Genomic DNA, 16,795 nt, shown 5'->3' with positions numbered 1-16,795 from the left:
GGGACATGCTCTTGTGTTTGGAACAGCTCCTCCTGTTCCTCTTTGATGTGTGGAGGTTCTGGTTCTTTCTGGATCAGTCTGGAACCCTGCTCCTTCTGTTCTGGTGAAGACTCCTCTTTACAAAGAGGGACACCGTCTAGCAGGAGGAAAATGAAGCAATAAGCCACAAGAGAAGACGCTGCGCCTCGTGTCTCACCACGCTTCTCAGCCGTTATAAAATACCAGGTAACCACATGCCTCGCTTGGCTTATTGCTTTTCTAAAACGGTTACAATATGTTAACATGAAAAATCATCGACATGTGCCAATTAAAACTGTTCTATTTCACTAATAATTCACTACAAGGTCTGCAAGAAAGTTCCCAGCTACAAGAAAGTAGTTCCCAGCTGCAACACAGGTGCAGATAATCGGTGCACTGTGTGACACTGTGGAAAGAAATAACGCACCTGGGTTTGATATAAACTGATTCAAGGTGTGGGTTATAGTCTCATATACCACAGCAATTAAGGGAAACCAGCCAATCAGAATCAAGGAATGGAACTAGCCGTTTTAGAATAAAAGATAGTTCAGTCAGGACACTCTTCTTCTGAGCACAAGCAAGCATTGGGATCATCATCGCTCTCACCTTTAGTGTCTATTGTGCACGGCATACAAAGACCCTCTTCCTTTATGAGTGGTTTCACATCCCTGTCAGTTGATGGCTTTGAGGACACTGCCACAACAGCTGGTTTTAACTCCACCTACAAAAAAAATACATGAATCCATAAATACATGTGGTACAGTCTAGGGCTGTCAATTATTACCTAATTGTCTAATAGTAATTAGTTGACATAGTCGCAATTATTTGACATAATTGCAATTATTTTGTGATAATCATCATAATCGTGTACATGTTGATTTTTTTTAATAGGTATATGTTCAAACATTAAAAAAATAGTGGAAATAGCAGATCTACAAGCTCACAATGCGTCACAATGCGACACAGCTTGTATATTCGGCTATTTTCCACTATCAATGTTCTTTTTAAAGTGTAAAGTTGTCACCGACATGTCCTTCATTACTTTGTATATTTAGGTAATGTGTCATATCTGCCATGTGCAACTTCAAAGCCTACAAGCCAAACAGAAATGTAGTTGTCAATGAAAAATCACAATTAAATCGTTAATTGACAATTAATTAATGATGATTAATCGAGTGACAATTAATCGTAATGTAAAATGTCATAATCATGACAGCCCTTCTTAGAGGTAGCAGAGTTCTGTTAATCTTCCAACATCATTATAGGCAACGGAACATGTATTTCCTTCACTGATTTGATCCAACTATTATTGTCCCTCTCCTTTTATCACCAATACCTCAAATCTATTGATCAAAACCAATTGATCTACAAGCTCTGGACACAACACTGCATCAACACTGTGTTGTTTTGCTAGTAGTGATGCGCGGGCCGACCCGGTGCCCCCACCCGCCCGCCAACCCGCCCGCGTGCGGGTGGGTGGGTCAAGGTTTGAGACTCAATATTGGCGGGCGGCGGGCGGGCGGGTTATCACCACTCTCATGTGCAAAAAATAAATAAGAATAATCACCTGTTCTTATTTGCCTTTTATTCTTAATAAGAGTAGTCCTATAAGAATAAGAATATAATGTTTGAATACGAGCATGAGCGAGCGAGCATGTTTTAAAATGCGCCAGAGAGGAGCGAGGTTTCTCCTCCGCTCCTTGGTGCGAGGACCGTCCCAATTCCGCTCCTGTTGGGCCCGCGAACCGCATTTTGCCAACATTTGACACAACGTGAGCACAGCAGAAGAATGCACAAACAATTCAGCAGGATTTCACTTACCGTATGTGTCTCTGTCATCCACACAAGTCCGTTTATAGCTAAATACTTTGTGTCGGGTAAGTTATAGACTATAACCAGCCAGTCAACGGATACGATTTGAAACACAACTTTCGCAAGTGAGACGGATTTTTTGACTGAATGAACCAACCACGCTCGCCTCGAGAATTAAAAAAAGTATAAAAGCTATTTGAGATGTTTATAGATTAGAATCTTTACACACCTGCTCCCAAATAATTAATTATATAATTCCAGTTCACTGCGCATATATTAGCCTATGTAGGTCATTTCAATTAAGCTCTCGCACTCAATTGTGTCAGCGCTCGTCTGAAAAGAGTCGAGCAGCTCCCGCCTCCCTTAGTTTAAACTAGGTTATAAAATGACATATAGGCTATATAGAATAGATTTTCAGCCAAGAAGTGAATGAAAACGTAGGCCAGTGCTTTCTTATTGTCCATGCTGGATTATTATTTCTTCAAATTGACTGCATCCATCCTGGATCACACAATAAGAGATAACATCCAGGTCTTTATTATCCATCATGCTTTCAAATCAAACAAAGTAATCACTCATAGGCCTATGTGTGATGTGTGAGACCAAGTTTAACATCTTAAACATCACATGCTGCGCATCCAAAGTCAGCCGCCTCTCCTCCTCTTTCTCTCCTCCTCCTGTGTGTCTCCGCTCTCATATAGGCTACTAAATTGAACAGCCTTTCGGACTTTAAGTCACTCGGACTTTAAGGCCATCGGAAAATCACCATGCGCCCACCTCGAGTCGCTCCCATGATCCCATCTCTCCAATCTGGTGAATCAATAACCAACAGAATGTAATATTGTCCGTCTTTTGCTGTCTGCGCTGTATAAATATGATTGACATAAAACCTGAAACGCCATTCTTCCCCGACGATGCCCCAGAGAGAATGAACGTCTTTGAATGAATGTCTTTTAGGCTAAACCCCAATTTGAACAACACGTTTGTTTATTTAGCCCATGACAATATTGTGCTACTGTAAACCTTTCTGTAAAGCGACGTTGGGTACTTAGAAGAGCCGTATACAGATGAGCTATTCTGGAGATGATATAGGCTACCATCTTTTTTTTAAATGCGGGTTGCGGGGCGGGCGGATTCGTTGATTTGTATATTGTTCTGCGGGGCGGGCGCGGGCGGGTTACGTTTCGTGCGGGCTGTGGGTCGTGCGGGTTATGAAAAAAACCTGACCCGCGCATCACTATTTGCTAGGGTTCAATGTGGTGTAATAAGGCCTCAACCAACAGATATCATTTATAATCAAATGACCTTTTTAGAAATATCCAATGGAACCATTTCATCCTTCACATCCAACAGTCCAGTGTTAAACCTTACACGTGACAGAGGGGCGAAACAGGCCTTCAACACTACCGCTGTTACGTTCACCTGTAAAATGACATGCAGAAAATACACTTCATGAATATGTGAATTTTGGAAAGAAATAAAAGGCAATACAACACAAAAGATGATCATGACCATGGTTTAATTGTTATATTTTAATAGTTATCTATTAAAAAGGGGGGGGGGGGTGGAAGCCCCCATCAACACTAAGCTACTACATTAAATGTAAAAACTATTTGTGACCAAAAACACAACAAAAAGCCAAAGATAATAGATAATAAATGGTAATAAAATGCAATAAAACAAACCTGATGCTTAATCTTCTTCCTTTTGGGTTCCCTACAGGACTGCTCAACTTCCCCCGGTTGGTTCATCTGTAATGATGAATGGCCTCTTTATTTATTTTATCAGAATTCAGATTATGAAAAAAAATCTAAAATGTAGGCGCGGTTATCTGTTGTTGTGGGGGGAGGGGGGGAGTTGAGTGTTTTGCATTTCAGAAACGAAAACTAAAACAAGCCATTGCAGGTGTACGAATTATAAAGATTCCGCAACTCCATTGTATATTTACCTGAAAAAATGTGCAAGTCTTTTACAAACAACCAAGCTGTCCAGGATTTCATCCATGGTTTTAACTTTCTCCACCCGTGCTCTGTGGACTGTTTACCGCACGCCGAGCTGTTTTATCCACGGGGAAAACCAGAGCGAAGGACGGTGGTAGCACAGTTGGCTATTTTCTGACTGTGTTTGTGTGTGTGTGAGATTCCAAACAAAAAGAAACATTCAATTATGTTCAGTACAACTTACACCCCCAACAGTTATACATTGGGACCTATTATTAAAAAACATTGGCACATACTATCATCAGATCCAGCCACATCAGCAGATCTGAAAGATCCACCTCTGATAGTGTATAGAAGAGGTCGCAACCTTAGAGATAGCCTTGTACATGCCAATATAAAATCAGACAAAAAAAGTACACAGACTTTGTTGAAACCTCTCCCGAATGGCTGTTACAAGTGTAGAGGATGTGCCCAATGTAACAATATGGTCAAGGGTAACCAGTTTTCTCATCCCCATACGGGGAGAAAATATTCTATCAATGATGTAATCACTTGTACTACTACTCATGTCATATATCTGATCAAATGCCCATGCGGGCTAGTCTATGTTGGTAAAACATCACGCCAGTTAAAACAAAGAATGAGCGAACATAAAAGCACCATAAGGAGAAATGATAGGAACTATCCAGTAGCAGTACATTTCAATGACTTCAAGCATGATATCTCATCATTCAAGTTCCAGGGGATTGAAAAAGTGACTCTACCAGAGAGAGGGGGGAATATAGATGACATCCTCAACAAAAGAGAAGTATATTGGATTTACACCTTACAAACACTAACCCCTAAAGGACTGAATGATGAGATTCCATGGCATGTAAAGCTGTAAAGAAATGTGGGATTATTGAAGATTATGGAGAATATGTTTATAGATGGTGCATCCAAGATACACTTGTTGATTATACTGCACAGTTAGGAATGTTTTATGAAAGCTGTAAAGCCGATGTTCACATTTCTGAAATGTACAGTTTTTGAAACTTTTTGTAAATAATGAAAATATAGACCTAATTGTGTGTATAAGGGTTGTCATCAACCACACACAGGTGAGAGACAATCACTGAGAATCACTCCTCGAGAGGAGTGAGATGATTGTCTCACACCTGTGAACAGGAAGGGGAGTGTATATATATGAGAGGGGTGCACAATGGCTGTAAGACACTTTTGAAGAAGGTCCAGGGGGACCGAAACGTCTGTCAATTAAAATAAAGATGAGCAGCTGAGCAAGAGCAGAGTGCGGGAGTTTTTGTTCATGAAATATCTTTTCATGATTTCTTCTGTGTGTGTGTGGTGACAGTGCGCACACACACATGAATACACAACGTTCACATGAACGGATTTCGCGGCACGTTGTGAGCTTGTAGATCGGCTATTTTTTTTACTTTTACTAGTACATTTTGAAATCCGGACGTTTTCTTATAACAGGGTGTTTCTACATTGCAGTATTGATACTTCCAACATGTGACCAGTGTTTCCACCACTGAGTCGAACAGCCCTGCCTCACAGTCGGGGACAGCAGCAGCAGCTTATCCTCCATAACAGTGTTCTCTCACGGGCCACGGCATGTAAACACGGTGGTGATTCGGCTCGGGACGAGTCAACGACCATTGAAAATACTTATACCATAAAACACCAAATATGAAGAAACTGCTTTAAAATCTAAAGAACTGTCTGACTTGTGAGAGAGAACCAGGAAACACAGACACCACAGTGTGGGCGGTCTGTGGACGGAGTGTCTGGCTCTGCTCTCTGGCTGCAAGTAGCCTACAGTGAAACCACGCCCCCCTGATACAAATCTACTTAAAACAAATGTTAATATTAATTAGATAAGCCACGTCACGCCGAGCAAATATGTAATGAGTGGTGCAAAATATCTATTTTCTACCCAGGAACCAGAAGTACCGGTACACAGAAATAGCTACAGAAAGAGGAGAAAGCTCTGAATCCACAAGCCTATAGGTAAACTGAATGATGTCATTGCTCCCTATCACAAGTGACTCATCGATAAAATATATATATTTATAGAAAAAGTGATTTTGGGTTTCATATCCCATTAAACACAAGGCGGTGAATCTAATCTCTAATAAAGACAGTCTTCTTCAAGGTTAGTCGTTTGTATCAAACAATACAACTCATTGACCATTACTATGGTAAAGTCTCAACCAGACAATTCCAGTGTGTTACCTTCTTGTTCAGTTGTTCCTCGAAGTAAAATCCTTGGAAATGGAATGGTTCACTGTCTTGTCTCTGAATTTGCAGAAAGCACAAACAACGTTATATGGTACTTATACGGTATATCGATGAGGGTTTCTTCGCACTCTTAATTCAACCAATCAGAGCAGAGCAAAGTAGGTGGGGGGAGCCAAGATGCTTCCAATAGCCCTGGGCTGTCATGAACATTAATAGTCAGGGACCCAGTCACCCAGAATGTGAGATGACCTGTGATGTTATGCCGTTTTTTTTATTCTTTTTTATCATTAGTTTTTATTCATTAAGGTCCACAGAATGAGAGGCCTGCTATGCCGGAAACATTGCCAAAAAAGATTTGTTTTCCTTTTCCTATGTATAGTAAAGTAGTAGACTGTGAATATACAAATGGCCATAACTTTTTTTCGCGATGTTTCCAGCAGAGCAGGTCTCGCATTCTGTGGACCTTAACTCATACTCTGCGATCCCCGTAGAAACCGTTGATTTCCCGCTGTACCACGCTGCGATGCCCGTTGTTCCCGGAAATTTAATTAGCTTTAATCATTATGAAACAATGAAAAGTATGATCGCTGTATATTGCCGTTTCGGAGTCTTAGGCCCGCCCCCTAACTGTATCCGGTCGTATTTCCTGTTTAGACCGGATCTAGGTTTCCTTATCCGGGTCTGAGAGCCCATCGCAGCTGCCGTCCCATAGGTTTACGTTGTAAACAGAGGAAGGAGCTGCGCGGCCATATCTTCGTCTTTTTTCACGCGTTTTTTTATATTTGATTGTTGTTTGATTCTTGTGCCCGCCTGGCCTATGATCCGCGCACATATCGTCTGCTATGTGCGCGAACGTGCCCACGTGTTACCATAGCACACAGCTGCTGTTTCCAACGTTTTCTTATGTAAATACTGGCGGATTCAGCAGGATACTGCCTGGTAACGGATTTGTCTATTCCAATGGATTTTTTTTAATTCGAAAGCTTGTCTCTTGTCTACCAGTCTACTACATGAGTCGCGCACAGATCATGCATTTTGCGTGCACGTGCCCACATTAAAAGGTAAGGACAATTTGGCAGCTGCTTACTACAGCTATGTTTAAAATGGCAGCAAAATTGTTAATGACCAAACTAAAAAAGTACGGCATGACATCACAGGTTCAACCCTATTCCTTGAGCTTTTGGGCTTGTGGCTCCCTGACTATAACATAGCACTTCAACTATCTGGAGACATTTCAGTATGCAGTCTGACATGCCTTGCACATTTGCTTGAAACCATTTAAATTGTGTTTAATGTCTAAAAACAAACTTTTGTTAAACGGTTAAAGCCCTATGCCTATTGGTTAAAGCTCTAATAGTAACTATTGCTATAATGCTTGTTCAGTAACAGAGCCAGGAGTCTCCCCAACTCTTGAATTAACATAAAATATAGTTCCAAGTGGGTACACAATTTAACTCATTAATCACCATCAATTTGATCAATTGTCCCAGTTACCAATGTTTTCTGTTTCATCACTTCCATTGTGCTTGTTTATCCTGCATGAATTCTGTCTCCTGATTGGTTATAGTCTGTTTGATACAGAGCTTGGGTAACACAGAAATCCCAGTTGATGAACAAACACTCGATGAAATTGATTACTATTGGAATATAGATCTATTTAACACTTATTTTAGCAAAACATATCCCTTACATGCCCTTTAAATACATCAGTGCTAGTTTACACAAATGTAAACATTTCTGGTTTCAGGGTTTGAAACTATGTTTCTAATCAGTTAGAAGAGACAGGTTTATGAATGTTTTCATGTTGAATGGTTTGGAGGATGCTGTGTCCCATTGTTAAAGGACAGGTGAGAATTAGTTTAATAGTGTTTCTCAAATGGGGAGGTACGTGTATCCCTAGGGGTAGGCGGAGGTACTGCAGGGGGTACTCAAAAAGACCCCCAAAAAGAAGAATTATAATACAAGTCATGATGATAATATACATAGTTAAATGATTAACTACAATTGAATTAGAAGGAGAACAAAATATTTACTGTTATGTTTAATGATAATACACTTGGAGAAACCTATTGTAAGACTGACAGTTGCTAACCCAAATGACATGGTACCAGGCAACTGGGATGTGTTTGAATGATGTTTGAAACTTTGAATGTAAGTTATTGACATGAAAACTGGACTGAAATGTCATGGCCACAGTGTTGAAAATACATCTGTTCAGGAGGCACCGTCTGAAACTCTCACTCCCCAATGTATGTGATGTTATGCTTGAAATGGGGGTTAGCATTAGCTCCTTTCGAAACCCCTCACTCAACTGCTACGCAGCTCCGAGATGGGGTTCCTACTGTTCGGCTGCCGAAATCTTGTTGTTGGATCCACGATCCGCCATTATCGATCACTTCTTACCTTTGATGAACACTCTATCCAAAAAGTGACGGGCCTCTGTGAAAGTATAATCGTTTTACTTCTTTACAGTGGAACAATCTCGAAGCACTGGGGTAAAATGAAGACTTTATATCGCTCAAAAGACCAGCCGGCTCTGTGTTTTCCGAGTGTTTTCCCCGTTGTAGTCTCGCGTGGCCAGACTGTTGCCTCCGCGATTTGGTCAAATGCTCACAGCCACGCGAGACTACAACGGGGAAAACACTCGGAAAACACAGAGCCGGCTGGTCTTTTGAGCGATATAAAGTCAAGGGTTGGACTGGGGGGTCAATTCACCAAGTGATTCCCGAGCGCAGCTCCTTGCCGCTGCTCACCGCTCCCCAAGGGGATGGGTCAAATGCGGAGAATGAAGTGCACATATATATGTGACATAGTTACTGGGACTTTGACTTTGTCTTCATTTCACCCCAGTGCTTCGAGATTGTTCCACAGTTATGGTTTTAATTCAATAATCAGGGAAAGGGGGTTAGCATCATATACCACTAGTTATGGTTTTAATTCAATAATCAGGGAAAGGGGGTTAGCATCATATACCACTAGTTATGGTTTTAATTCAATAATCAGGGAAAGGGGGTACTCTACTCTACTCAAGACAAAAAAGATTGAGAAAACACTGGGTTAGGGTGTGTAACCCTATTGCAGAATGGACAACTCATTTGCATGTATTCCTTTTAGTATAAGTAGTGAGTAAATAAAGCCCCCAACAGTATTGTGTGAAAAGGTGTGGAAGGAGTGTAATAATAAAGGTTTACCAGAGGACAGCCATGAGTTATCCAAAGATTGTGATGATGATTTTGAGCAACCAACAACCTCCCGTTGCTCCGAAGTTGGTCGTTTGACTCAATTCAATGACTCAAATTGACTCGTTTTTTATAGTCACTCGATCAAAGCTCTACTTTCGCAGTCAAATTGCTCCCCTGAGCCTTTATTATTTCAAGGTATTATAGTCTAAAGGATTTTAGTATCACCGCTGTTTGTTTACATCTACACTTCCGCATGAAGCGACGTGCCTGGGTCACGTGACCACAGAGAGAGAGAGAGAGAGAGAGAGAGAGAGAGAGAGAGAGAGAGAGAGAGTGTGTGTGGTTTCCAGTGGAAATAAGCTTAGTCTTTTCATGGATCTCCTTTTAGTAGACCTTGTACCAGTGAACTGTACCGTCATGAAACTGTACCTTTTCCTATGCAAACTTCTAATAAAGTCTTCAATCAATCAATCAATGTGTGTGTTGAATATTTGCTGCCCAACAGTAATGCATAAAATGTGGGAGCGCTAATCCTCTATTTGGACGGTCTCTCTGGAGTAGAAATGTATTTATTCTTGGAGTACAACCGTTCGATATAAAAAGGTAGAAATTAGGCTATCAATTGATTGAAAAGTGTCAAACATTTGCCTTGTGCAACATGGCCTACTTGTGCGCCAGCAGAGCGTGTCATAAGGCAGGGGTTTTCAAAGTGGGTGACGGGGCACCCTGGGGTACCGTGAAGGCAGCCCAGTGGTGCTGCGAGATAATTTGATAATTTGGAATTCATCTGGACGCTTGAAAAAATATTTAGTATCATTTGTAAATGTAAATGTACTACTAGGCCTACTATTAAAGTACAAAGTTATTTTCAGTCAGTTTTAAACACAATGGAGATTATCTCAACGTTTTCCTCGTAAACATAATCACTAAAATATTGTCACTGTCGGGCAGAAATCTCTATTATTTCCAATAGTTTCAAATGTGTACGTCTTTTGGTAAAGCGAAGCCCTGCTTCATCATACAAGACCGTCACACAAAACTAGTGAAAACAGCCGCAAGCACACAACGCCTTGCGATGTGAGGCGTTACGTGTGCTTGTAGATCTGCTGTTTTCACTAGTTTAGTACATTTTATAGATGATAAATACAAAATGAACGGTTTTGGACATACAAGGTTTCCATCCGACAACGATGATATGCTATAAGGTGCTGGGAGTGAAAATTATAATGTAGGGGTGCCTCAGATTAAAACAATAAATATTTATGGGGTGTCCTGAGACAAAAAGGTTTGGGAACCCCTGCCATAAGGTGCGCTCACCACCGGCGATGCCAGTGACATCACACTGTCAATCAATGCCAGTGTAACATGGTTAAAAATGATTCCACTTGCCCATCCATAAGATGTATAGTGTTCCACCTTAAGAGTGTCCTGCCACCTTAAGACAATTGGCACAACTGCCTTTAGACAATTACGTTGTTTAGAGCGGTAGGTTGTGTTTATTGTGCTCTGGAGATAATTGAGTTTATTTTATTATTTTCGTATGAATATATCAATAAATATGTACACAGAGATATTATGACATATAATGATGTTCTAATTTCACTGTATCTGCTCTATGTCCAGCCTGTGTTCAGCCATTCTGTGTATGTCCAGAGCAGACCAGCGATGCATTGTCTCTGTTTATCAGAATAAATCCACTGAGCTGAGAATCCTGGTCTGTGGTCCATTCTACAAAGGTTACACAAGACGCACAATCACGTCTGTTACACTAGTGTGCCACATCACCACTGGCATCACCAGTAATGCTGGTCAGAAATGCTGGTAGTACATATATTTATTAAAGATTAATAGAACAATACCTTGCAAAAAATAAATACAAATTAGTATGTAAGGGTAACAATACAATGAATAATAGTATCCTGATTCCAAAGTTTTATTTTCAAAAGAATTCACAAAAGAAGACTTTCCTCACTTTCACTTACTACGCACTATATAAACATTGCAAAAGTGTACGTCATAAAAAGTGGAAAACATTGACATTGTTATCTTATCAGTTTAAAACATAAGAAGGGAAGCGCTGCCTGGTTTCATTCACAGTGGCTCTAAACCCTCATGCCTATACCTATATGCAATAGGCATAATTATGCATAGAATCAAAGGAACCAAAAGTTCCTTTGCTTGTGGTGAGGAGGACTGTGGCTTCTGTGGCTTGTCATACTGTGATTAGAATGAATGTTCCTCATGCACATATCCAGACTTCAGAAAAAAAAAAGCTTCTGCTTACTGTAAGGTGTCCCCCCCTAACTGAACCCTCAGTTTGATTTAGACGAAAGCTTCAACAAAGTGTACAACTAGGGTTTCCCCCTGTATGAATCTGCTTGTGCATCTTCAGACCTTTTTAGCTTAACCCTGCAAGGCCCGAATTAATTTCTACTGGCCATTTTTTTTTTTTAATCATATGGTGTTGTAGGAGTCCTAATCACAGGAAAATGTAATTAAAAAAAATGTATAATGTTTTTGTAAGGTTTTATAGCCATAAATCATAAATCATGCTCTAATTTGCATTTTGGGGATATTTCTCACAATATTAACATATGCACGTGTTCTAGACATTCTAATGATCACGAAAAAAATATATTACAGGCATTTTACTTATGTTTTAGTGAGGAATAGCTTCAGTTAAAAAGTGAGATGTTGTTCGTCCAGACACTGGAACTTCAACTTCTCTGGGAGGTGTGAATGTTAGTCTCTGTGGGGGGTATTTATATGCAAATATGGTGGCCAATGGCATTGTAATACTAAACAATAGCATTTAATGGTGATGTTAATGTGAAACAAGAACAGGAAAACTAATTATATATATTTTTTTTAAATGATTAAAAAATGTTGCCAAAAAGCAACGCTGGGCCTTGCAGGGTTAAAGCCGTTGCCACAACCTGTACAGATGTTCTGTGTATGAATTCTCATGTGGCTTTTCAAAGTCCATAAATGACTAAAGCTGCTGCCAAAAGCTCCCTTTCCACTGCAAGGTGGAACCAGAACTTTCAGGAACCTGAACTTATTTTTTTTTTGGTTCTGGTTTTGTTTCCATTGCACACGGCCCGGTTTCAGACGAGGTTCCTGGAACCTTTTTTGGGTCCTGCTCCTGAAGTAGAACTAAACTAGAATTCTGGGAACCTATGGGCGGGGCCAGCAGCGCTGCTGCTCTTTTTTGGGACCTTCCCAGTTAGTTCTGGTTATATGGAAACGTAAGCAGAACTTGGTCCCGGAACCTCACAGGTTCTTGAAAGTTCTTGGTTCTGGAAAGTTCTGTCTCTTGTTCTGGGTCGACCCTACCGTGGAAATGGGGCTATACATAGTACAGCTAAAGGGCTATTCCCCTGTATGAATCCTCATGTGTTGCTTCAGATTACTCTTTACACTAAAGCTGTTGCCACAAACTGTACAGCTAAAAGGTTTTTCCCCTGTATGAATTAGCTTGTGTTGCTTCAGACTACTCTTTTGACTAAAGCTGTTGCCACAAACTGTACAGCTAAAAGGTTTTTCCCCTGTATGAATTAGCATGTGTTGTTTCAGATTACCCTCTTGACTAAAGCATTTGCCACAAACTGTACAGCTAAATGGCTTTTCCCCTGTATGAATCTTCATGTGTCGCTTCAGATGACTGTTGTTATTAAAGCTGCTGTCACAAACTGTGCAGCTAAAGGGTTTTTCTTCTGTATGAATTAGCATGTGTTGCTTCAGACTACTCTCTTGACTAAAGCTGTTCCCACATAGTGTACAGCTATAGGGTTTTTCCCCTGTATGAATCCTCATGTGTTGCTTCAGACTACTCTCTTGACTAAAGCTGTTCCCACATAGTGTACAGCAATAGGGTTTTTCCCCTGTATGACTCCTCATGTGCTGCTTCAAAACACTATTTTGACTAAAGCTGCTGCCACAAACTGTGCAGATAAAGGGTTTTTCCCCTGTATGAATTAGCATGTGTTGCTTAAGATTACCCTCTTGACTAAAGCCTTTGCCACAAACTGTGCAGCTAAAAGGCTTTTCCCCCGTATGAATTAGCATGTGTTGCTTCAGGCTACCCTTGTGACTAAAGCTGTTACCGCAAACTGTGCAGCTATAGGGCTTTTCCCCTGTATGAATCTTCATGTGTCGCTTCAGATGAATGTTGTTATTAAAGCTGCTGCCACAAACTGTGCAGCTAAAGGGTTTTTCTTCTGTATGAATTAGCATGTGTTGCTTAAGAGTACCCTCTCGACTAAAGCTGTTCCCACATAGTGTACAGCTATAGGGTTTTTCCCCTGTATGAATCCTCATGTGCTGCTTCAAAACACTATTTTGACTAAAGCTGCTGCCACAAACTGTGCAGCTAAAGGGTTTTTTCCCCTGTATGAATTAGCATGTGTTGCTTAAGATTACCCTCTTGACTAAAGCCTTTGCCACAAACTGTGCAGCTAAAAGGCTTTTCCCCCGTATGAATTAGCATGTGTTGCTTCAGACTACCCTTGTGACTAAAGCCTTTGCCACAAACTGTACAGCTAAAGGGTTTTTCCCCTGTATGAATTAGCATGTGTTGCTTCAGACTACCCTTTTGACTAAAGCCTTTGCCACAAACTGTGCAGCTAAAGGGTTTTTCCCCTGTATGAATTAGCATGTGTTGCTTCAGACTACCCTTTTGACTAAAGCCTTTGCCACAAACTGTACAGCTAAAGGGTTTTTCCCCTGTATGAAGTCTATGAACTCTCATGTGCTGCATCAGAAGATATTTTCGATTAAAGCCGGTGCTGCAAAGTGTACATACAAAGGGATTTACCCCTCTATGAGTCTCCGTGGATGGACACTGTTTTGATGATTTCACAGCGTGGAAAAGCTTATTGCTCATAGACGGTCTTTGTCCTTCCACGTGTTGTGTATCGTTTGATTTTTTTGTGTTTAGCATTGACCAGGCTTCCCTGGTCTCCTCCCACTCATCACTGTCTTCAGTGTCAGATTCAGAACAGTGTGAAGAGAGGAGCTGAGCATCACTGGTTCCTTGTGATGTTTCACCATCATCTGCACCAGCTTGCATTTGTTTGTATGTGTAGGAGGTGCTGGCTGGAGGGTCTGTTTCTCTGTTTTCATCAGTTTCATCACTTTTCACTGTTACTAAAGTCAACATTGTCCCATCAGCCTCTAATGGGACATGCTCTTGTGTTTGGAACAGCTCCTCCTGTTCCTCTTTGATGTGTGGAGGTTCTGGTTCTTTCTGGATCAGTCTGGAACCCTGCTCCTTCTGTTCTGGTGAAGACTCCTCTTTACAAAGAGGGACACCGTCTAGGAGGAGGAAAATGAAGCAATAAGCCACAAGAGAAGACGCTGCGCCTCGTGTCTCACCACGCTTCTCAGCCGTTATAAAATACCAGGTAACCACATGCCTCGCGTGGCTTATTGCTTTTCTAAAACAGTTACAATATGTTAACATGAAAAATCATCGACATGTACCACTTAAAACTGTTCTATTTCACTAATAATTCACTACAAGGTCTGCAAGAAAGTTCCCAGCTACAAGAAAGTAGTTCCCAGCTGCAACACAGGTGCAGATAATCGGTGCACTGTGTGACACTGTGGAAAGAAACAACGCACCTGGGTTTGATATGAACTGATTCAAGGTGTGGGTTATAGTCTCATATACCACAGTAATTAAGAGAAACCAGCCAATCAGAATCAAGGAATGGAACTTGTGTGGTCCAATGCAGCTAAAAAGGACCTGCATAAACTACAAATAGCCCAGAATAAGGCAGCTCGTCTTGCTCTTAAGTGCAACATTAGATCCAATATACTATCTATTCATCAGAATCTGTCATGGCTGTTGGTGGAACAGAGACTAACTGCTAGTCTGGCTGTATTTTTTAGGAATATTTGTTTAAATAAAAAACCTAAATGCTTATATAAAAACATTCATTATACCAGCAATAGACACCAATATAATACCAGACATGTAGCGAAGGGTAGATTTACAGCACTTAAGCCAAGAACTAATGCAATGAAGAATACAGTCATGTACAGGGCAATGACTTTTTGGAACTCTCTACCAGTATGTATTACATCAATTAACAGTAAAAGGCATTTTAAGAACAGACTAAAGCAGTTTCTCATACATTCGGATTAATTGTAATTATGTATATAATATTCACTGTATACCATGTAACATTATCTGAATGCACTAACCGTGTTTTTATGCTGTAGAGTATTTTATTTGATTATATATTTTTCTGTGATATTTGTAAACATGATTTTATTTACTTTTTTGTATGTACATTATTTTCTGTGGACCCCAGGAAGAATAGCTGTTGCCAGGTGTAACAGCTAATGGGGATCCAAAATAAACATAAACATAAACATAAACTAGCCGTTTTAGAATGAATGATAGTTCAGTCAGGACACTCTTCTTCTGAGCACAAGCAAGCATTAGGATCATCATCGCTCTCACCTTTAGTGTCTATTGTGCACGGCATACAAAGACCCTCTTCCTTTATGAGTGGTTTCACATCCCTGTCAGGTGATGGCTTTGAGGACACTGCCACAACACCTGGTTTTAACTCCACCTACAAAACATTAAATAAATACATAAATACATGTCTCTGCTTGGTAGGGGTGTGAAAGAATATTCTTTATTCGAATATTCGTTCGAATGTTAACAATAAAAGAATATTCGAAAGTAAAATCTTGAGCTTCGAATTAATTTATATTTAATTAAAAAAAATCTACCGCACTTCTCGCGAGATTCTGGGCGCATGGAACGTTAAAAGGTCCCTGGTCTCGCAAGGCAGAAGTCTCCATTAGCTGCTGCAAAAGTGGGCTGATCTACAAGTCCACAATGCGTCGCTGATCCAATACGCTGTGGGCTTGTACATTAAGGGTGCCTATTTAGCAACACCGTCATACGGCGAAGAATAAACCTCCAGCTGCTTAACTTTCCATTCACACTGTCACTGCATGGTCGTCGTCCGCTCCGCGCAGGGGAGGGGAGCTCTCTCCATTCCGACGGTGGAGAGATGCACTCGCCTTGCAGTGCTTTTAAACTTGATTCAGAATGATTAACGAGTCTATCTGAAACGGGCGACGCATTTGGTAGTGACGGGAAGCCGGACAACGAGACATCTCCACCGAAAAACACAAAGCATGGATTTCTTCTCTCACGAGTTATTCTCCCCGCACGCAGCCACGGTAAAACTCCCTCCGTCACACTCTTGTAGAAGTTGTAGACTACCTAATTTGGTTCAAACCAAAACATACTCCATTGGTGTGATTATAATTGCTCGTTTCATGTCGTGGCTGTTCCAACTTCCAACTCCATCACAGGCTGCTGCTGTGAGTGAGTGTGACGCTTCGCAACGACGATGCTATGCTGGCAGCTGCGTGCACACAGACATCAAACGGGGCTTGAGCCCCTGCCCTTTTAAGAGAGAATTGTCCGCCAAAATGCCCTTTTAGAAATGTCAGCCCCTGCCTCTCTTAACATTCTTTGCACGGCACGTCCCTGACCAACGCGGACCTGGCTGCACGACCGCGACTGTCTCTACAGTTTACAGTTTAGGCATTTTAGCAGATGCTTTT

The sequence above is a fragment of the Nannobrachium achirus genome (genome assembly GCF_963921795.1).
Source record: "Nannobrachium achirus genome assembly, chromosome: 1".
NCBI classification, from domain to species: Eukaryota; Metazoa; Chordata; class Actinopteri; order Myctophiformes; family Myctophidae; genus Nannobrachium; species Nannobrachium achirus.
Note: the sequence above shows the minus strand (reverse complement) of the source record.